Source organism: Charadrius vociferus, unplaced genomic scaffold (genome assembly GCF_000708025.1).
Source record: "Charadrius vociferus isolate BGI_N301 unplaced genomic scaffold, ASM70802v2 scaffold190, whole genome shotgun sequence".
In the NCBI taxonomy this organism is placed as follows: domain Eukaryota; kingdom Metazoa; phylum Chordata; class Aves; order Charadriiformes; family Charadriidae; genus Charadrius; species Charadrius vociferus.
In genome coordinates this window covers 603,812-627,405 of record NW_009646608.1, presented here as the reverse complement: position 1 = coordinate 627,405, position 23,594 = coordinate 603,812, and the positions used below count along the sequence as shown (strand labels likewise).

The 23,594-nt window shown below is 47.0% G+C and overlaps 1 protein-coding gene across 1 annotated transcript in view; it reads right to left on the bottom strand.

The window, feature by feature from the left end:
* Positions 1-23,594, bottom strand: part of LCTL (lactase-like) — a 169,270-nt gene that overhangs the window by 117,249 nt on the left and 28,427 nt on the right. The gene's annotated exons all lie outside the window — the stretch shown is intronic.

Below are 23,594 nucleotides of genomic sequence, written 5' to 3'. Positions count from 1 at the left end.
GAAGAGTGAGTCAGGAGAGCCTCCCAGAAGTTACGCCGTCCTGCCTGCCCTCCTCCGGCATCAGGAGCACTCACCCTGTGGTCTGGGGGGTGGGAAGGGCTCATCTGCGTGAGCCTGGCTTCGCTTCGCCAATGCCAGGCGCTCCTGAGGAGGCTGAGAGGTGCAGAGCGTCAGAAGCAGCCCCGTTCTGCACCGCCGAGACACCTTCCTCTTCCTCCTGCAGCTCCCTCCCGGGCAGCCCTTGGCCGTGGCTCCTCACCGCTAAAGCCGCGTCGGGACAGTTCTGTGCTCAGACTTGGAGACACGGCGGGTGCACAAGGAGCAGGAGCTGGCTGATAAAACGATGAAGGTTTGGGGACTGCCTTGCATGATGAGATGGAGGCAGGTTTTTTATATGCTGCTGCCTCCCACGGGGCTGAGCCCCCAGAAACATGCACCCACTGCCGAGGTCTGTACTGCTCTTCCCAAACCTCCCAGCATAAGGATTTTCAGTCATATTTTCTTTCCCTGGCAGAGTCCTTCCTAGTTCTTTGCTCTAAGCCTACCCCGAAAGGATTTTCCTTGAAATACCTTTCTGGAGTATGCTTCTTTCCCACCCATGCCAGTGGGATGGATAGATGGATGGATGGATGGATGGATGGATGGATGGATGGATGGATACTACAGAAGAGTGTAACTGTGTAAATGCAGGTGAGAACAAAACTCTCACAATGAAGCTCTGCGGCGAGGCTAGCTGAGCTCTCTAATGAGTCACTTGTTGTCTCTAGAGGGTTTTGGAGAGTGGAGTTGTCCTGTTTATACCAAGCGGGGAAATAAAGAGGGGCTGGCAAAGAGCTGAGCCCAGATCCCACCTCTGCTGGGCTGCAGCCACTGTCCACCCTTCCACCTTCCCTGCTCTGCTGGCATCTACTGCCACTGTAAACCCGGGGCAGCTCTCTCCCAGCCCTGTCTGTACTTCTCAAGAATGTAATTGCTTTAGTGTCTATCCCCTTAGCAAAGCAGAAATACAGCAACCAAAACTCTTCCTCCTCAAGAATGTGCCTTGCCAATGGCCTTTGTCAGGGCCAGGTTGTTATCAGTATAATGCCTGATGTTTACTTTTCAGTGCCAGTAAATAAATCTCAGTCCTGCTTGACCCTTCGCTCTCCAGCCTCCCCCAAGCTGAAAACAAAAATGCTGTTCTGGATACAATCAACCAGTTTGGTTCAAGTCCTGCTTTTCAGGATCTCAGTCTGAAACTGGTGGTCTCTGAGTCTCTTAATGCCATTAAAGCTCAGATTTCAAAGATGTGTGCCTTGGAGCTTTTGGGTTTGATTTAAAGATAAGCCACTCAAGCTATGTTGATCAAGGGAGTGTCTTTATGTGAATTTTCCTTTTCAAATAAATCCAGGCCAAGATTTATCGGATCCTTCTAAAGGCATGTGTTACTGGAAGACATTCCTGCCTGCTTCCAGCTCTTCTTTTTTCTTCCTTTAAGGAAGGATCCTGAACGAGCCCTTTCCTTTCTCACAGTATCAGAAGCTCTAAACTGGATTGCAGGCGGTTCGTAAAACGATGACATGCCCTCATATGCTGGGGGCTTTGTGTGATTTGTGAATCCTCCGTGACCGTTCCTCACTTTCCTGCTTCTTTTTTTCTTCATTAAAATTTATGAGGGTCTTTCTACATCCAGCAAAGCAGTGAAAATAGCCAGGAAAGTGAGACGTGGCAGTAATTAAGGGCTTCTCACCTACCGGCATAATGGGAATCAGTGGAGCTGGCTCAGCAAAATGCCACTAGCAATGCTCCTCCTCCACCTGCAGATATAAAGGTGTCACCTCTAAGCACCTCCACGGCATCTCTAACTGAACTGGTTTGAGCAGCACCAGGGTGGAAAAATTTTGCAGGAGTGATCTGACCGTGTTAAACGTTTCAGACATTTTTTTGTGACATGTACTGTTTACCCTTACTAGTTATTTTTGACCTTTCTCCGCAAATTTCTATGAAATCAAATTCAGGCCTTTCAGAATAGGAGCAGATTCAGTTATTTTGGTAAAAATGCTGCTTAAATGTAAATGTTTTGGAGATTGTCTACATATTTGTTTGTAAAAGAAGTTCCAGGTATAGGTGGTAACAAGGGGCGGTGGAAGGAGCTCTGACTAATTGCTAGATCTCAAGGCAGAGATGTTGTTGCTGGGCTGTTGTCGTATGGATAGACCTCGATCCGTTTCCTTTTCTCATTATTCACCCCAGACTTTTTTTTTTCTTTTTCCTTGTTTCTGCGCTTAGTTGGTTTTATGCTGCTGGTTTGCATTCTTTCATATTTAAAACACCTCATAAATCCATGTAAGGGTAATTTCCTTCACAAAGAATTCCAAGTGTTTTATATATTTTGTATATATTTAATAGTTACAAATTGGAAAAACAAAACACCACCTTATGTTTTTCCCCTCACTCTGCATATTGGCTGAAAGAACTGTTCCAAACCCCAGACACGGGCGGTTTGGGGATTTGCGGGAGGGCGGCTGGTGTCCACAGCGATGTCCTGCAGCTCCTCTTCAGGGCAGGGACTTCTGGAAGAGGCAGAGCAATGAAGTCCTGGTCTTCCCAGGGGGAGTCACCAGCTCTCTGTTACCCATTTTCCAGCTGTACTGAATCGCTAGTGTGGTTCTCCTGACAGTTATCCAGACATTCCTGATATCTTACAGGAGGGCACAGCGTATGAGACGAATCTTAGTTGAAAAAAAAGAAGAGCAAAAGCTGCAGCACCTGTCTGGGACAAAACAAACCATCGAGGTCTCTTTTCTCTACAAATACCCTCTGAAGCACAAAAGCAAGTACTGTTTCACTCCCCATCCCATTCTGTTTTCAGATGTTAGGACTGTTGATTAAAACTGTCCCGTTGGTTGTTATCCCTTCCTGCCTTTTGTGCTCACTTTGGTTTAGCTCTGCCCCTACAGAAGTCCTGCCGATAAGAAACCCACCCAAAGCATTCCGTTTGGATGGCTGTAGCTGGTTAAAAAAAAAAAAAGAAATCTAATTTAGCATTTTACCCACCCAAATCATTCTGTTTGCATGGCTGTAGCTGGTGAAAAAAAAAAAAAAACGGAAAAAAAAGACATCTAATTTAGCATTTTAAATATTTGAAAGGTGTGCAGAGTCCTAAAGCTCCATGGAAGTGTTGGGAGGGAGAAGCAGCGTCTCCGTTCAGGAGGGGAAAGCGAAGAGGCCGGGGTCTGGGGGAGGGTGGGTGTATGTGGAAGCAGCCTGGAGAGATGATGTAACCGGAGCCCCGGCCGTTTAGGCTGTTTGATGCAGCAGTCCTCTTCTGTGACTGCTAAAATGAGTCCAACACATGACATGGGTGTACTCTGGGGTACCGACTCCCTCCGTAAGAAAGCGTGTTCCCCGCTAGATAATACAAAAGCTGCGATTCCTGAGGGTCTTTTTAAAAGAATAACATGTTTCTGATCAGCAGGGATATTTTTACCCCCTCCTATTTTGAACCCTTCCTGGCACTAACATACATACATATATACACACACACACACACTTTAATGTGTGGATTAGTGAATCAGGCCCACCGCTGGTCCTGGGTGCTGGTGTGGTGTGTGCCCGTCGGGTGGCAGTGACATGGGTCGGCGCTGCGGCACAGGGGCTACGTGGAGCCCCCCCGGGTGCGTGCGATGAGTTCTCTGCCTCTGGCAGGGTTTTTGCCGTTCCTCCCCACTCCCTTGCCTGCTTATCAGGGGGGGAGACTAGGTGGTTACTGACAGCCCTTGCAGCACCTTTCTCCAGGTCTGTTTGACATTTGCATAGGGAGGAGATAGAGTAAGATGAATGCTTTTGCACTGACATAATCTGACACCATTGGTGCTTCCAGCAGGCACTCAAGGGAGGAGCAGACTTCTCCTGATGCTCCATCCCTGCTTGAGTGGAGCACAGCTCTTCTCTCCCAGGCACCTTGCGCTGGTAACTGCTGGCTGTTTACCAACCAGTGCTCCTGGACCCCGAGAAGTCAGCAAGGGGCGGTTTGTCTTCTCCGAGCATTCCCGCCGGCCCTTACCCGGCATGCTGGGTCCTGCTTCCAAATTAGTGTTGTTATATCCGCAGCCTCTGCACAGTCCTCTGGGTACCCCTGACTCCAAGTCTGGGTATCCCAAGAGGAGTTTTCCCATTTCAGTTGCCAGGACCTGTCCTCTGGCCTCATGCAGAGAAGTACATGGAGGTCATCTCAAGCTCTCATCAACTGTGATGACAAGTTGCCCCTCTGCGTGCCCTGCTGGAAAATCACCCCCGTGTCCTTCCTGAGCAGCACGGTGCTGGAGCTCTCTCTGGCCCTTAGCAGCAGGCTCAGGGTAGACGAACGGTGTTGCCGATGACTACCACGTTCGTTGGATACTCCTAACACTGTGTGCAGGAAATGCACGTTTTTCTTCTACCTGTGTGAAGCGAATACGGTACTGTAGGAAGGTATCAGGCTTGCTGGGCAAGTACAGATCAGAGTGAGCGGGACCGTACATCTGGGCATGGGGTACGGGTGGGATGTGTCAATCACCCTGACGAGAAGGGCTGATAATTGCTTCCCTTGAGGACCAGACGTGTGTGCGTGGCAGCGTCCAGGCTCCTTATGATCTTTGTGACCTTGAGAAGCTTTTCAGTCTTTTCCTTCCACAGGAAATCATGGTCAGATAAATGAAGAAATAGTCTGGTGGGGGCCTCCAGCTCTCACCAATATTCGCTTTCAGAGCATAGACAGTGGTTTTGCCCTTAACTGAGCTGCTGCTGCTTCTAACCAAGTGAGACATGGAGCAGAGTAAAGGGAAGAAAGATGGAAATACCTAGAGAAAACTCCACTATTTGTGACCTTCCGATGGAAAATATTTTAAAAATAAACCATAAATACTTAATTTTTGTAGCAGTGGAGATGGCTTCAGGCTATGCTTGCAGTACCGCTGCTTCTGAGGAGTCTGCTCTGCTCTTAAATGTTTTGTCCAAAGCAAACTTAGCCTTCAGGGATGGAGAACGTTGAGTTATAGAAAGGCTTTTGGCAAAAACAATGTCTCATTTTGGATGCACTGGAAGACTGCGATGAGAAACAAAAGTGATGGAGAGGGTGGTGGTTCCCTACTTGCTCCGCAGCCTTTCTTGCTGCTCTCTCTGATGTGACAGCTTCCACAACAGACTGCTGTATTGTGTGTCCATCCCTGTAAGCACTGCATGAAATTGGGCAAGCCCTGCACCACGCATTAGGCCAAGGCCAGATCTGCAGGGTGTTTCCTGGAGGGGAACAAAGGATTTTATCCATCCTGAAGAAGACACGCTTCTGTGCAATGGCTGCACGTCTGGCTGCACGCTCACTCAGCCGAGCTGCTCGGGCTGCACACTGGAGTTTCCCAGGGAAAACCTCCCGAGAAAGTGAGAGTAGGAGGGCGCAGGTCCGGTCCTGTTTGCCATTTCAGCTCTGAGCTCTTTTGCAGTCCCTGGTGCTTCCAAGGGAAACCAGTTTCACCAGGAATATCCACGGAGGCCTTCCCTGCGAAGGCAGAGCAGGTGCATTGCCAGGACAGCTGAAGGAGAGCCACAAAAGGACTTCTTCCTTTGGGAGTTTGAAGAGATTTTGGCTACAGCCAGGCAATAAGGAGCACTCAGGTTAGGCATTCCCAGAAGGACTCCCCTCTCCCTGAACTTCCCATCAGTGGAAATGCTGCTTTCTGCCACTTGCCAAAGCTGCGGAAGCATGGGATGGGGTTGCAGAGAAAGGAGAGCAACGTGGGCAGTCGTCTTCTCCTTGGGGCCAGGGAAGGACAGCGATACATGGGGTGATACCAACTTTCCCAGCCCTAAACCCCAGATAAACATCCAGCTTGATCTCATCCCCTTTCCCTTCCGTCTGCTTCCAGCCCCTAGACCTTCACCCAGACCCAAATTAGATACTGTTTTCTAGAGTGATATCTGATTTCAGAATAACATTTCTGAGCAACAGTGAGGCTACCTTTCATGAGAAATTGTTCCAGTATGTCATTACCCTCACAGCTAGAAGATTACATCTTTATTTAAGGTCGAATATGTCTAGTTGCAAGTTCCAGTCATTAGATCTCATTAAGCAAGGTTGAAAAGTCCCCCACTATCAGATCCCTTTTTGAAGTTCTTCTGTGTAGTAATAAAATTGTCTCCTAATTTTTGGGAGACAGTCTTTGGAGAGAGGCCTAAACATAGCACTGAGCGTAATAAAAAGAAGTTTAAATTGGCAGAGAAACCAAAAAAAAAACAACCAACAACCAAAACCAAACCCCAAAGCCCATCCCTTCCCTCCAAGAACTTTAAGGAACTGAATTAAAAATGAAAGCTGGGAAATTTCAGGTTTGTGGTTGCATCCACCCACCTCGGCTGTCTGTGCTGCAGCTGCAAAAGATACTGAGAGGTCGCCCAAGAGGTGGTTTTTCAATTTACCAAATAAAAAGTGCAGCATTCTTATCTCGCATGCGATGTGCACTGAGTTATGGTGGGGGGAGCAGCTTTGGAGCATTTCCTTGGTTTCGTGGGTTTAAGCTAGATCACTAACGTTAATTTAAAATAGATCTTTGTGGTTTAATAGTTCTCCATTTGCGGTGTGGTTATCTGAAGAACACAATTCTGTCTCTTCAGGAAGACAGAGAATGGGAAAACAAAGACTGTTCTGAAAATACCGTGCCGAAAGAGATGCTGCCTTCACAGACAACATGCAGGGCTCGAGACCCGCTCCAACGTGGGTTTAATGCTCCCGTGATCCTTCACAGCCAGAGTAGGGGTTATTCGCTCCAGTCCCTTGGTCGGATTCCAGCTCAGATAATTACCTTCTGCCCACTTAAGTTTCTTCCTGCAGTTTCAACTGAATGTTATTTTTTGCTTCCGCCTTTGAAAAGAAACCGATAGTTAGCATAATTGGCACCGAGGTGGCAGCAGTGGTAGAGAAAGCGATCTGTGTATCTACTAGAAGGTATTATTTAATATAATTAACGTGAGCGTGGATCTGCTGCCTCCCTCTACGGCTTCAGCTCCCAGCTCAGACCCAGGCTCTGTGCTCCTCGTTTTAAAGCTGGTTCTTCAGGTACTGTAGCAGTTTTCAGCTGTACGGGTCTGATCCTGTATTCTGCTAAGCAGCCCCAACTCCCATTGAAAGGAATGAGAACTGAGATAGTTCGGCATCTCCCAGAAGGAGGGATTTGAATGTGAAATGAGTTGAGGGTATGGTTTTTGGATCAGCGTTTGGTTCACGACTCTGGGGTTAAGGGCTTAAAATAATTCTGCTATAAACCGGCTTAGAGTTTAGCTACCTTAGAGCTAAACATCTGAAAACACGCCTGACAGCAGGAAACAAAGCCTTCATCAAAGTCTGTCTGTCTAAGAGCTTGACCACAAGTGGAAGTTGTCTGAAATAACCTCTCGATAACGGTTCTCACACAGTCCCTTCTAGTACGGACGATAACTCCCAAATGAGTCATGCCGGACCAGCAGCAGCACTTCTCTTCACATCATACTTATTTCCAGAATAAGGCCCCATCTGGCTAATCAGACTGTTTGATTTTCATTTCTCTTTCCACCTTGCCTGACGTGCCAGTGCCACCGTGGCTGTGGTGCACCTGCAGTTAGCAACAGACTGACCGGAGGGACGGAGTCCTGCTGGTATTTATACAGATGACACTAAATCTTCAGAAGGATGCTTTTAGTTTCCATCATTTCCTCTTAATAACTTAGACTGTCTGAATTAGTTAAAGCCCCTGATATATCAAAGGCTGAGATTGGCTGTTTCTAAATTGATTTCACTATCTGGAACAAAATCTTAATGTAACGTTATTGCTAAACCGGTGGAATGTTCCTCCTGATGACCAGGCTCATGTAAGAGTCAATGAGAGTGATATGAGCGATGGCATTAATATTCTAACTTGAACAGCGAGCTAAAAATATGCAGCCCAGCGTCGGCAGCGTTGCTAGCAGGACCTGCGGAGAGCGATCATCAAGAGATGCCACCCACAGATCTGCATAGGGTGAGCAAACCCCAGAGGGGGAGGAGGTTCTGTTTTGATATATATCCAAGAGTTGCTCTAGAAACAAGGCTAATAACAGTCTTCTGGGGATGGGCTTTTACTTGTGATGTCTTTGGTTCTCCCTGGCATTTCACGCAGAACCAGGAAATGGAGAAAGGTGCACCAAACATCAAAAAGCTTTCAACGAGGCATTTTTGCCTAATATCCTAAGGAAATGAGTCTTGTATGATCACACTGCCTCTGGGGGTGTATGTGTGTGTCTAATAGCTTTTGAATTCGCTGGCCAATTTCAACCAAATTTAGCAAAAGGGTGAAGATCTCAAAGAGGGATATGTTCCTACTAGTTTGGGGAAAACAGGTGGCAGGGGAATGAATGGGAGAGCCCCTGTTAGCATCACGCTGAGGGAGGAGGCCAAGCAGCTCACCTTTTATTAAACATCAGAGATTCGCATGGGGGAAAAAGGGTGGAGAAAGATTGGGAGTCAGACAAGTGGAAAATGAGCCTTTGTTAGTTTTGCTTATCAGGGATGCGCTTGCTGAAATCCCAGAACTGATGAGTTACTTATATTTGCCTCACCACGTGCTTTCCAGGCGATAGGAGCTCTGTGGAGTTGGGCCACAGGACTTCCCTTTTGGTCAACACCTCTGTGGAAAGAGGTTGGCTGCTTTGAGGGGGCTGCCCTCCCTGTGGGGAGCCTACCGGTACCCACACTTCTGCTCCAGACCCTCCTAGCCTAACCCTACAGGATGATACACATACATAGGGACAGCAGAGAACTATTCTGCCTTTCTGGAGAAGCGGAGGGGAGCATCATGATGCCAGAAGTGCTTGCAGTCATTAGAGGTATTAAATCTAACTCTGTGCCCTCACCAAATGTCAACGTCCAGAGTTGCACTCTTTTCTTCTGCTGTTCCAAGCAGCCGTTGTGTCCTCCCTCACATCCCAACCTGAAAACCTGTATTTATTGTTGTATGCTGCTAAAGAACTGCTGCTCACCCAGAGATCTGGCATCTGTTCAGTAGTGTCTAGTCCCTTATCTGTGGAGCTTCGCAGAAGCAGGGAAAGGGTTAAATAAGGATTAAAAATGCACTACTGTATCAGTCCATACTATTATTATTATTGTTCAGTCTCCTGCATCCCGAAGATGTGCAAGAATGAATTTCATCTGAGATTCCCCAAATAACCTTCTGGGACAGCAAAGTTGGTTGTCAAAGGCTTTAAGTAATAAGATCAATTTTTCCTTCTTGCTACGTTGCTTCCAGGGAGATGCAGCCCTTTAATAGTAGAAGGGCATATAGAATTTTAAAGGCCCAAAGGCTTTTTGAATGATACTTATAGAGACTGAACCCTTTGAGCACAGCTGTTTGATTCTAGTGATCTGTCTGGCTGTATTGCTGATAAAGCTTTATATGCAGAATTTAGCAGAGATACCTAAGATAACACTCTTCTTGCAGGGAAAATCCTCCAGAACATTTACAGACCCTCTCCAGTTCGCTTAGTCTCCCAGCTTCAGTAAATCCTGCTGGACTAAAATTGAGGGATCCTTGCTGTTGGGATTTACCAGCTGACAGAAGAAAGTCATGGAAGCTCTTCACTGTCTGGGTGACTGCCTGCTCTCCAGTTTCCAGTGCTAAGTCTGGAGAGCGGTTTATTTTGTAGATGGAGCCCACTACCAGGTTCAAGCATGTCCCGTGTTGTTAAAGGAAGGAAGGAAGGCTACAGCAGCGCTTGTGGCCACAGCAAGCATTTTATTTCATGCTGAGCCTGTAGAAGGACTGCATCAGCCTGTCCCTGGGGACACCTTCCTCTTTTTCATGGGTGGTTCAGGAGTCTGGGAGCGCTTTGCTTTAAGACGTTCTGTTGCCTGTTGGGCCGTTCAGGCGCTACTTGCTGCGGGGAACCCAGCAGCTCCATGGCGGTGACCGCGTACGGGGGCTGTGCAGCCGTTTCTGGTGTGGTGTGGCAAACTTGTGGACAGCTGGGGTGAGAACCACGGCTGAACCTGCACCCAAACAAGCGCTTACCCGGTGTGGAGCTGCAAAATGACTTGGTTTGAGCGGCTGTTTTTTCAGCGTTGGGTTTTTGCTAGCTTGGGTGGCTTGGTTGGTTTTATATACCCAGGTTGCTTCACAGACCCGGCTAACGTGAGGCCACATGGATAGCTGCATCACCCGGCTGAGGCAGCCCGTACCTCCCATGGCAGAAAGGGAGAGCGGGAGTGAGAGGAACAGCTACGGAGAGTAGAGGGATCACTCAAACCGGCTTGGCTAAAGCAACACACAGCTGAGCACTCAGCAGACCACCAGGTCTTGGAGGGCGTATTTGCAATGGTGAGGAACGGGTAGGAAATCCCACTTTTAGCTGTACCTGTTCTTGGAAGTACTCAGATATTCCCTGGTTGGCTCTGCATCCTCTTAGAGCAGAGAGCTTTCACACAGGCTCAGCAGGAAATGAAATCATGTAATTATAACATATACCTATTCCCAGTCTGCTTTGTCATGTTGAGAAGAGCCATTTCAGTCAATAGCGTAGCAGTGAAATGCTGCGGTTAAAGGGCTTTGGACACCAAAGTGTAAAGCCCCAGATTAAAAATATAATAGTGTTGGCAAAGTGACTGGCAAATGTAGTTTGCGTTTATTGGCTCGACTAATCCGGCTGCTCTCCTGAGAACTGCTTTAATGAGCTTCCGTGACTTACTGCTACAATGAGTAGATTTCAGAACCTGCCAGTTCCTTAGAGGAAAACTATCGGTCGCAGAATATTAGTTTGGCCCATTTCGATTCAACTTTCATGAAGTCCTGCGCTGAAATCATAGACGTGCTTCAGCTGTAGAGCTCACTTCCGCGTGGTTCTGTGGATACACACGGGGACACATTGGGCTCCATTCATTTCTGTGGCGGCCACTTTTTTAAAAAAGAAATGAGAAGTTAAATACTGAAAATGATGGTTGTGACACAGTGGGTGGGATTCCCTCAGGGAAAATGTAGTAGGCAGGTTGGATTTCTCCTCTGATGCCTAACAGATATGGCATTCACATTTGTTAGTGTTTGAAAATTAGTAATGAATAATATTAATGTGGCTGAACAATCCACTGTCAGTGTTGTTGGCCACATGCAAGGAAGGAGTTTTGAAAAGCACGGGTGGCTCAGAGCTTGCGGTCTCAAACCTTCAAGCTGCGAAACAGTTTGGCCTTGATATGCAAAGCACTTAGGTGCATAATTAATGCTAATTATCTTGTACAGTCACATTTATATCAATGAAACTACTTGCTAGCTTAAAGTTAAGTGTATACTTAAATTCTTCCCTGGATTAAGCAGTGACGTGCAAGACGCTGGCGCTGATGCCTTGTTGCCTTTGGTAGCTCATGCTGTCAGACTCGTCACATTTTATAATTCCTGAGCCTGCGTACTGTTAATTCACACTGGTGGGGTAAAGTTCTCATACCATTCAATTCAAAATCCAGGAGTTTACTTCACTCTAAAAAAAGATAACCAGGGAAATAGTCGTTGATAGGGTACGCTTTTCTCAAGGATGCCGACAGCTGGCTGAGAAATAAAATAGCAAGCCTCAAAGGGTAAAAATGAAAAGTTGTCCCTATTCTGCTTTCCACATTTGTAAAATATGTCACAACTGTTTTCTGTTGAAAGTAGTGAATGACTATGATTGCGGGCAGTTTCCATCTACTTGCCTTTTTTTTCTATTTTCAGTAATCAAATAATTCTAATAAGGTAGACGATTGCAAAACAAAGCAAGAAAAAAAAAAGAAAAATAGTCATAGGAAGTGATGAAGCCGGCAGTTAGATGTAACAGAAACAATATCACTTATTTTTATTAAATGCCTTTTCAATAAGAAAACTCTTTTTTTGAGGGTGTTTCAGCTATCTGTAATAGGCAAGAGTAATCTCTCACTGTACAGACTCATTTGAAAAAAATTCATACCTCTGTATAAAATAGTTTATTCCCTCTCATCCAGGAAACAAGGGTGGAACATACAGAAAAAACATCAATAAATCACGTCTTTGATGCCAGATTAATGAGATACGAGTTATGAATCATGTATTAGGATGAGAAGGCTATGACTTCCATTATCACAGCTGACCAATATCTTTGTTTGCGTTAACTATTCTCATTCCATTAACACATTTTAAATTAAAAAGTTGTACGGCTGAAAATATCGCACTCTGAGGTTTCTTTGAAATACCTGTTGTAACAGGCATTTGAGGAAGAACCGAAAGGCTTAGCGTGCGGCCCCTTTTGTGTTGAGGCGTTGATGTTAGTAGAAGATTCAGTCCGTTGGGGTCTAGAGTATTTCTTGGTTGAGAATGAGTGGTTGAGGGAAGGGTAAAGTAAGTAAATATTTCATCTCTTTCATTTTTCATACAGGCATGCTTGGAATCCTTCCTCATCAATAGAGGTTTTGCTGGATGTTGGCAATGTCCCTCAGGCAATGCACAAGATTAATACTGCTCCCTATCTAATTACAGGTTTACTGACGGATATTACTAAGGCCCCAGCAATGCAAGTTCCTTACGTTGCACTTTTCCCCCTGTCTAGAGCTTACAGAAAGAAAAGAGGAAAAAAAAAGTAAGCTCAGGAAGGTAAAAAGGCATGACTCAAATTCTGTTTCTGCGGGAAATATTTTGCTCCTAAAGCAGGACAAGTTTAGAGGTAGCTTGTTTTTAAACACCATCTAGGTTTGTGTGAGAACGAGATGGTTTGTAGTCTGAAGACAATATTAGTGAGTAACAAAAGGAGTTTTCTTTGGCAGTTTGTGCTCAGTGGCAAATAGCTTTGATCAGATAATGTCTAGTCAGGAATGCGTATAGGCAGAATTTTGCCCCTTGCTCTAGCTGGAGCTTTTCTTATTTTGCTTAAGAATCATGTAAAGAATTCAGGAATTAAACTTCTCCATAAACAAAACCAGCTAGCCCCTTCCCCCATTTAGATACCAAAATTAGGAGTAGGAAAATACCGTCTCTGTTCAGATTTGTAGCCGTGGCAGATTCTGGTGATTAAAGCGTGAGCTTTGATGGGATTTTGAGCCTTGGGACTCCCTGAATCCAAAGGGTGTCAGACCACAGTGAACAACCAAGGGAAAAGAGAATACAAAGGTTTATTATGATTTGACTCTTCCGTCCTTAATTATTGTGATCACACCGTCTTTCTGATCTATTATCTCCTTTATTTCAAAGAGTCTATACGGCCCCATGTACAGGCAGTTTTAACATGGCCATTGTTGTGGTGGCTTGTGAGTATTTCCCTTCTAGGTGCGTGTTGGGTTGGAAATTTAAATACTTTCATTCCACTATCAAGTCTCTGTAGGTGGTTTTCTTTCTAGGAAACAGCTTTTTCTGACAACGTGACATGAAACAGTGACTCAAGGCTCCTTCCCACATTAAAAGGGTCCTAGAGGAACTTCTAATTGTTGCGGAAATGCTGATTTAAGGTTCTAGGATAATTTCCACAAACTGGTTTCATGGAATTAATTTTCATTTTACATATTTTCTTGCATAATTAATTGGGTTGAGGCAATTAGTGGAATATACTGCTGTCTTTTATAAGTAGTAGTAAGGTAAAAGAAGTTTCAGCTTAGGACAGTGTTTTGTTGGACATGGTTGTGTTTTGTGCGGGGCTGCACAAAGAATTTGTGGTTGTATGTTCAGGACGGCTGTGCCAGGGTGTTATGTTGGAGGGATTCGCTGTCCTCAAAAGCTTTCACTGCAAATAGATGGAACAGAAAGTAAAACACATGTGTTGTGAGCCAGTGTCAACCGCTTAAAGCTTAGCACGAAGCCCTGTGCTCCTCGCTGTGACGGGGACCCTGCCCAAGGACCAGGGCTGTGCACGGCTCTCCCGGCTCTGCCGCTCCGCTCACCACCTCCGAGGAGAGCCGGGAGCGCAGCAAAGCCGTGCTTCACTGGACTTCTCGCTTACCTTTTTCTTCCCCTTTATGCCTGTTGTCTTCTAATAATACCTTCTCTATGAATTCATCGCCTACAGCACAGACATTAGATAAATAAAGCTAGCGCGGGCCCAGAGCCAGGCTGGATTGCATAAATATACTGAAATCTTGAGTAGTTAGGCTTTACTTGCTGAGACAGTTTAAGTACTGCTTGTTACTGGTGCGGGGTTTCCTGAGAACTGGAGGAGACTGGAGGAGGGAGAGGGGAGTGATGGATGGTGCGGTGCCGTTCCTGTTTGACTCCATGTGGGTCTTTTCAACAGCTAAGCGGTACGTTTCCTTCTCCCCGGTTACGTCTGTGCTTCACTGGAATGGACGTGGAGTGACACTGAATTTTCAGTTTCTAAAGAAAGAGCGATGGAAGATGTAACAGGAGGTAATCCACAGCCAGAAAGCCGTGCCCTCTCCTTTCCATGGCAGTCATGCCACTTCTTTTAGAGGCACGTCAACAGTTGTAGGATTTAAACAGGGGACAGGGACGAAAGAGAGTGAAGGAAAGAATTAAACTGCCTGCCACCACAGCCTGCAGCAGTCTGGGCTGAAGACGGGGAAACCTGTTTGTCTAGCTTTGGCTGTGTGAGGAGGAGAGTAAGGAGGTTCAGAGATGCCTCTTCTTTCAGTAAAACCCGCACACATCACGGGTCCCCACGGCACAGCCCGGGGGTGAAGGGAGAGCACTGCTCACTGCAATGCACGTTGTCTTCTTTTTCTTCCCTCCTGCCAAGGACTGCAGGTGAATTCTCTTCCCATTGTTTTTTCCAGTCACTTCACGAACTTGTGCATGATTGGGAAATACGGAAGACGTTGCTCCAGATTTTCCCGGGCTTTCCCTGAGTTAGTGCCATGAGTACTTTTTTAATTTCAGATGTCTGCCATCATTAAAGTTACTGTGTTCTCATATGTTATTATGTTAATACATCATCCAGGCTCCGAGGCTTTTGATGATATATATGATATATTTGAGCCTGACTTCAGAAACCCTGCTGCTCCAGCGACACGTCAGTCAGCAACGTGCCACCAGTTCAGACCAGATACTGGTGGGCTCAGTTACTGTGGGCCAAGCCCTTCTGTTGGTGTAAGCTGGCAAAGCTCCTTTGCGAGGCAATGCGGTGTTACGACAGGTGAGGATGCGGCCCTCACAATTCTTCATGTTCTGAAACATCAGAATGTTCTGATTCAAAAGAAAACAAACAAATTTCGCTATCTTGCAGCACGGGGCAGCCCGAAACCATTAACCTGGTGGGCAGGGTTTGCTGGGGCAGTGCTGGTCTGGGCAGCTCACTGTGTGCCGTATAACTCACAGCCGAAACGCACGTCAAGGAACTCAGATTTGACCGGGCTCACTTGGCTTCGGGCTCCTTTTCAGCCTGTTTTCGACTCCGATGTGTTTGGGCAGAAAGCGCAGTTGTTTGGAAACATTTGAATTGTGCTGAACCTAAGTGCCCTCCCCAAAAAGGACACTGATGAACCGGCACCTTTCTAAAGAGCTTTCTGCCGTGTTACTTTGCTCTCCGCTGACTCCCTGCGTTTCTGTACAAGGCTCTCTCCTGCCAGCGGACCGTGGCTCTGTAAAACATTTTGAAATGCCAATAAATTCCGAGACACGGTTTGGAAGTTGTCAGCTGGAATTCGCTAGTTGAGTTTAAACAAGCTGGGCATATCTGCTTACTCCTGTTTTATTTGCCTAGGTGTAGCGCGAGCAGCGCAGTTAGCGTGGCTGTGGGTTTTATTGGAAGAGTTTGGGGAGGGTGAATCTCTAAGGAGCCACGCTAAGTCTGACTCCCCATCCTTACTGCTAACACGTTCGGGTCATTTTATGTCCGGTTGTGGGTAGATTGTAGGCGGCCCTAAGGACACGTCCATGTTGCTGGGTGGAAATATCTTCAGATTCACACAAAAGTGGCTATTTCACTCTTCTTAGTTGTTGACCAGCTTCCAGCTGAAACATAAACCCAAGCTTGTGAGCTCTGGAGGGCATTAAGGATCTCCAACAGCTTTTTGCAAATGTAATGGTATTAAAACCAAAAGCTTGGCTAAAATCCAAATGAAGGAGTCTTATTCTGAAACCTTTAGGTTTCTTCTGTACTCAAGGGAGTTTAAGATATTTTGCACTTCTTAGATCTCACATGATTATAAGCGACTTGCCCAGGTCACGCGCAGGAAATCTGCTGGGGAAAAGGACTTAGATCTCAGCTTTCCGACTTCCAGGAGGGCTTCTAGATTAAGGGATGTGCTGCGTGTGGACCGGCTGAGGTCCATAACGCGTAATTCCCAGAGCACCCATGAGCTCTGGGGTCCTCAGGGGAGCACCTGCGGGAGTCTCCAGTGGTGGCAGAGGTGTGAGCCCACGCTCAGCCTCCATTTCTTCTAAGGGGAAACAAAGAAAACCTGTCTTCTTTACTTGGTGGTCTGTTTTCAAGGAACTTAGAATTTTTTCATGGAACTCAAGAATTTAGTATCTCTGAGGCTGCTGTTAATGTCACCGAGACTGGTCATTACAGAATGTGAGCCTGGGAATGCAGCCAGGTTGAAGAGAAGACCCTGGGGTGGTGGGCACAGTGGCAGAGGTGGCCTGCTGCTGTGTCCACCGAGCTGAGCAGGAGTCAGAGCAGTGACAAAGGTGATTCTCAGCAACATTTGTGGTAAGCCAGTCCTAAAGAGCAGATACGGCTCTGTCTGTGGGGCACAGGCTGAGAGCAGCACATCTTTTCCCGGGGAAATGTCACCCCCTCGCAGATGTTGGGAGATACCGGTGGGACCTTCTTAAAAGTCCTGATGCTAATTGAGAAAAGAGCCTCTGGTTGCGGCGCTGTGACGTGCCGTGGATTTTCACACTGGCATCTGGCTCGTCTTGTGTAAAGCAATGCATGGTTTGGCTAAGAACGAAATCCTTAGAGGCCTAAAATCAAGCAGTGCTGCCTTTGACACGGCTGCTCAGCTGATCCAAGTCATACTGCTGCTGCGTGTGACTCTGCAAGCGTTAATGAGCAGGCGCCTAGCGCATTTCTTGGCCTTAGAGCAGGGAAGCAGATGCGTCTCGGAAAGACTGGCCAGAAAGTTCCCCGTGGTGGGGGAGTTTGCATGCGGTGTCAGAGAGCATCCGTGAGTACGATGGTGTCTGTGAGCTTCATATCTTTGCAAGCTTTGTTAGCAGTCCTGCTAATTGCTTTGATTTGTAAAGCGAGGGGCTCAGTAAAGCACCTAGCAGGAGAAGAAACGTAGATGAAAAACAGACCTTGATGAAGTGTCTCATTAACTAAAAACGCAGTGATGTCTGGCGTTAACCCACCCCCCCCACATATATAAAGCCGGTTATAATGTCTTGGCAAATATGCAATAAACAGACAATCAGAGCACACCGTGGAGTGGATTCAGGTTTGTGCTACTTGTGTTTTGCAGGGGTGTAATTCCACAGCCATCAAGCCGGGGCAGTGCCGTAGGGGATGGGGGCTCTGGCCCTTCTCCCCTGGCTCTCTGAACCTTGGGCCTTTTTTCTTCCCATGCGCTGAGTTCACTGTGAAGAAAATAGAAATAGGATCAACTCGAACCAGTGCAAGAAAAGTAGCCCTTTCCAAGGGTAGCAGAGCTCAGGGAGGCAGGATCAGTCATCGTGCAGGCAGTAAGCATTGCCACATAAATCTTCGCTTCCAACTTAGCTTCAGTCATTTGGTGGAATAAATTCACCCTGATCACAACTGACCTGTTGCGAGTTTGGCAGGGGCGAGGGTGGCTGGAGCTGACACCTAATGAAAGGCACTGGGATTCTCTTTGTTTTTGTTAATAGAAAGGAAAACAGAACAGCCACATATCAACCATCTGAAAAAGACTGTAATTACCACTCCCAGAAATTATTTCTTATTTAATGAAACGTCTCTTTAGGCTGAACAAAGGAATTTCCAGAGAGGAGAGCGCTGAAGGGCGGGACAGAGAACACAGACAAGAGCACAGTTCAATTACAGGGAATAAAATCCTCTTGACATTATGACGCAGTTTGTGGGAGATCTTATTGGAAATCTTGCCAGGCCGGAGCAACGCGTGCTTTTTTTGTACAGATATTCTGTATCTATTTATACTGACCCTACCCGCTGCGAACCGCTATCTATAGTTCGCCAAGAGGCACGAGGGACAGGCAGCTCCTTCCTGCATGCAAGTTTCGAAAGGGATCTGCTTTCTCTTCTACCACCAAAACGCCAGATAAAGTCTTGAAGCAGGGATGCAGCCAAGTCAGGGAACACCCTCTCCCGCATCGGGAAGGACGACCTCTGTGGATGAGTCGCTCTGGCAGTGGGAAGGAGGGTGGAAGTAGGGAGCAGTCAGTCCTTTGGAGGTGTCTTCCTCCCCCTGGCACCCCGTGACTGCAGGGATGGGGGGCTGTCAGCCCAAGAGGAGACACCCCAGGGGTCAGATGGAGGGAAGAAACATCTGCCTCCCATTTGGCGGTGGCTGCAGAAGGCGGACAGGAACCACAGGGTGCTGCAGGAGGTGGTACCCAGGGTAGAGACCACTGGCTTTGGCGTGTGATGGAGGTTTAATACCACCCATCATGGTGAGGGAGAAGCCTTACCCAACTTTAAGTGAAGCTCACAGCCTCTGAAACCTCCTGGCTTTTTGGCATTTTGGTTATTCTCCAAGCACTTGAAAGTCTGCAACCTATTCGGAGCTGGAAGACTGTGAGCGCCACACAGCCCAGCCGTTTAACGATGGACTGGAATGACCTAGGAGGCAGTGAGGACTCTGCCAGGTCAGCTACTGCATCCCTGGGACGTCATCTCCCACAGCATCACCTGGCCGTAGAGATACAGACCTGCTGGTCTCTGCACTGGTCTCTGCCCAGTGGAGTTGTACGATGGGGTTTAGCACAATCCCTGAGGGGATGCACAGCGTTAGGGGTAGTGGGGCAGTCAGCTGAGCTCTTCTTTTTAAACAGCTGGGCAGAGTTTATCTCCATTGAACAGGTTCGTTATTAATTTTAGAGTGATGCCCCAAATCAGGAGGATGGTATTTTTAGCAGTTTAAATAATGTTTCTCTACTGATTGCCTTTTGAAAAATGAGGCAAATGTGATTTTTCCTCCAGGGACAGACTTACCGGATCTAAAACTTTTTTCCTTTTCTTTTTCTTTTTCTTTTTTTTCTTTTTCTTTTTCTTTTTCTTTTTCTTTTTCTTTTTCTTTTTCTTTTTCTTTTTCTTTTTCTTTTTCTTTTTCTTTTTCTTTTCCTTCTTTTCTTGTTTTTAATTATTTTTAAGTTCCTCTTTTGAAAAACAGTGCTGCTGATATATCTTTTTATTGCCTGGATTAAATGAATACTATGCACTGTAACATACAGTAAAGTCGTGCCATGTAGGAAATAACAGTGGATTTAACCTCTAGCACTGCTATAAAAGCAGCCTCAGTAAAATCTGAGGTAAATAATGCAGCTGTGAAAACTACCTTTCTCCAGTTTATGCTGGTGGAAAAAAACAACTGCAATTAAGTAAGACCCTTAGTCTTTGGTGTTAAGTTTCATGGCAGGTTCAGGGACGGAACATGGGATCATTCTAAACGCCTAACGAAAGGGGCTTACGATCCGAACAGGCAGTGAAAACAGTACATCATTTCTGAATCTGGCCGTGGCAGAGACCATCAGATCAGGTCATAACCAGCTGGGCGAGGAAAGAGCAAGAAAAGGGACAAAACTGGAACCCAATTACAACCCACAGTAAGAGAGCAGAGACCAAGTCCTGGTGACTTACAGCCAGGCACAACTGCATGTGTGCCATATCCTTTGAGGAGATGAATGCTGTAGAAACGCGGTGTTTGATGGAGAGAGAACATCTCCTGGTGTTCCTGCAGGACCAGGTGGCTCCCTGAGCACTGCCTTTCCAGTTGACTTGCTCTTCACAGAGCCTTGGCTTCACATCTCGTTGAAGTAGGACAGTTTGGTGGCCCTAGGGCTTGGGCCAGTATTCTGTTGCTAATACTGAAAGGCGGGTTGTGACAGTAGAGAGACACTGTGCTAAGCTCTGACAGTCAAGAGGCAAGAGCCCTTTAGAGCTATCACAGCAGAAATTGCAGCTCTGGGCCCGTGTCATCACAGCTCGTCAACGTAGGCGGGAAAACAGGCAGCCCACTGGAGTACCATGCACTTAATGAGGTTCAGGAAACTTCTGAAATGTATGGTTAAAACTGCAGATGCTAAACTGCCACTACCCTCAGGCCAATTTGAGAAGCTCTTTGCTCTTAGGATTGTTGCATGCTGGCAATCACCCTAACATAATTAAGTAGTTTATTCTATCATGTTTTGATAAATTCCAACCTTCACCCGCTGGCTTAGAATGTGAAGGTTTGGTCCGTATGCTGTCTAATGTTTGTGGTATACAGGGATTTGTTTCTGCTGTTCATTAATTCTTTCAAATTAAATGTTCTTGGGAAGGAAAAATATTGATGGAAAAATAAATAGCAACTTTCTCACAGAGGGCTGCAGAGCGTTCTGCCTTGAATCCTGATTCACGCTAAGCCAAGTTTTTCTAGTCTTGTGAAATCATAGGTTTTCCTGCTACAAATTGATAAAACATACCTGTTTGCATTTTAAAACTGATATCCAGGTGCAGCACATGGCTGTGAAAAAAGCATAACATGACCTCAGCAGGATTCAGCTTTGGGTTTGGTAATGTCTCTTTGGCATTTGTTAGCCAAAGCAAATGCAAATAACATGCTGGAATGATTAAAGTATTCGCTCTTTGCCTTAGCTAATGTTTTGACTCTGCAAAGTAGGTATAACTTGCACTTGATTCTCAGTCAAAAACAGTTTCTAGCAGCAATTCTGGCTCGTGGAGTGCCAAAAATGAGTGGGAACCGAATATCTCATTGCTTACAGGCTGCAGAGTTGGTGGGAGCCAGGCCTTGGGGTGCAGTCCTGGAGATGACCAAGGGGGATATTTACTCAACTGTAATTAACTTAATCAGCCACTGGGTATCAGTATTGTCTCACATCAATATATAAAAAAAGGTATTTTTATGGAGCTGAACAACTTGACTGTTAAAGAGGCATTGCTGAGGACTGAAGCCGGACCTGCTTCCCGGGTGTGTGAGCATGATGGGCAGAGGGTGAATCACCCTCAGCCTTTCGATACCTCTGAAATAAAGGCGCCTCCCGACGCAGCGCTCCACAAAGCCTTGTGTCCACGCAACTGAAGGAGCGGTGAGCAGCAGCGCAGGGACGAGGCGCGGGATATTTGCCAGCCAGCAAAATGCTCTAGCGATGCTCCTGTCCCACTGCGGCCCCTGGAAAGCGGGACACGCTGCAGGTTGGGACGAGCTCTACCTCTCAGAAAAAGAGCTGTGAAGTGTTTATGTGCATGAACTCTGTAATCAGCGTTGGGTGGGATCTGGAGATATTAAGCCAAGGCATGGCCTGTGCCGGGGGTGCGAGGAAGCATGCCCGTTTACGTAGGTGCCATACGATGTTGCAGTGACCTTAATGCTACCTCCTGGCATGAGCAGATGGAGGAAGAGAGAGATGCGACCATTTACCCAGCTGAATTCCTTTCGTGTGGTGCCGCTCTCCTCGCCTGCCCACCAACACAGGCGGTTGGGTTTGCTCCAATGGTGTGCTCCAACCAGGATGCACAAAAGGCACTGCCCAGTTGCTCCATGAACATAGCTGGGACCGCCCCGTTTGCAGGATAACCCTCAGCCCGCTATGGGTGGGCTCGGAGGCCACCAGCTTGCTGTGCGAGGGACGCAGGAGGCAGGAGCTGCTGCCCTGCGGAGGAGAAGCCCACCCGAGCGAGGTGCGTTGGCAGAGCGCTGTGCGCAAGGGCAGTCCCACCACGTGGGCTTCGTCAGCAGGGGACGCCGGCAAAGGTTCGCGCAGGCTTTTCTCTTGGGCCCCTCGCCTTCTTCACTTGGGATGGGACTCCAACACTGGTGGGCTTTCTGCCTGAGTTTCCATTCAGTTTTGGCTCCAGGTGACAGTCGCTTCCCTTTCTGCTGCCTTACAGGCTCGCTTCCCTTGCCAAAATGCTAATTTAGCCCTTCAACTATGTTTAAAAATAAAAAATCCTCCACTTCTCAGGGTAATAAAAGGCCAAAAGGAATATAAAAAGTTCACCAGACTGGTCAGTTCACTCCCCGCTGCGTCTTCCCGGGGCGTTGCAGCAAAAACACAGGCACAAAATCCAAAGCAAACAGCTTCCTCCTCGGTCTCCCCTGGCGCCGCTGGCTCTGAGCTTGCGGCCCGTGCCGAGGTGCCCGGCTCCCTCCTCCACCCCTGCTTCTCTGCTCTGCCCCGGGCAGCGCCAGCATCCTTCCAGGCTCTGGTGGCATCTTCTGGACCTCTTCAGCCAGACTTAGAGGCTGCTTTTCTGACACCTGAATCATTCCCGTTCTTGCTTTCTCCTATGCTGAAACTTCCCCAGCAGCCTCTGGGCTGTTTGGGCACAGACCCGGCAAAGAGCCCCAGCGACGAGAATTTTTCCCCGCTGGAAAAAATGCAGATGTATCTGCACTCCCTTCTGGAGTGAGATAATATATCCACATCCTCCCTGCTGTTCCTGCCATTCCCAGGCTACCCCACAGAAAGACCCTGCTAAGCAGCAAGACTGAAGTCCTCTGCTTGACTTTATTTCTGGTTTAGTACCAGATGTGGCATCATTGGAAGCTGTAGAGGGATTTATTTAAAAATACAAACAGGATTGTGGCACTGCACTGGGTTTGATAGAGGCTCTGTGAGGTTGGTAAAACCTGTAGGATCACAAGATTTGTGTTTATTCCTTCTTAGTTAAGGTCTTATGTTGTAATACAGGAAACTCAGATAAGCGGAGCAGAAAAAAGGTTATTCGAACGGTGGAAAGTTTCAGTTTTTGTTGATCTGGAGTGAGGGGAAGGTCTCATTTCAAGCCCATCTAAGAAAAATAAGAAGCGCTCACCACACAACTTTCCTGTTCGGATTTCTTTCAATCTGTGTTGAGAACAGCTGGCAAGGGATGCAGATCTCCCCTCCACATCTCTCTCTTTTTTGTTGTGCCTTCTGAGAATAGGGAAAAATGCCTCCTAACATATTAGAAACGAAAGAACATCCTGAGTGATTATCCTGTAGTCTGAGAAACCTGACTGGAGCACCTTTCTTATGAGGAAAGGCTGAGGGACTTGGGTCTCTTTAGTCTAGAGAAAAGAAGATTGAGGGGGGATCTTATTAATACATACAAATACTTAATGGGAGGATGCCAGGGGGATGGGAGCAGTCTTTTTTCAGTGGCGCCCAGTGATAGGACGAGGGGTAATGGGCATAAACTTGAACATAGGAAGTTCCATCTTAACATGAGAAGGAACTTCTTTACTTTGAGGGTAGTGGAGCACTGGCACAGGCTGCCCAGAGAGGTGGGGGAGGCTCCCACTCTGGAGACATTCAAAACCCGCCTGGACGCTGTCCTGTGTAACGTGCTGTAGGTGACCCTGCTCTGGCAGGGGGGTTGGACTAGATGATTTCCAGAGGTCCCTTCCAACCCTAACAATTCTGTGAATTCTGTGAATTCTGTGAAACCTCCCAGGAACATATCACTTAAGGCCTCTGAAACATTAACCAAGAGCAGGTCAACTTTGGTAACCATAACTATCCCTGAAGTCGCCGAGTTTTGAAAGGCAA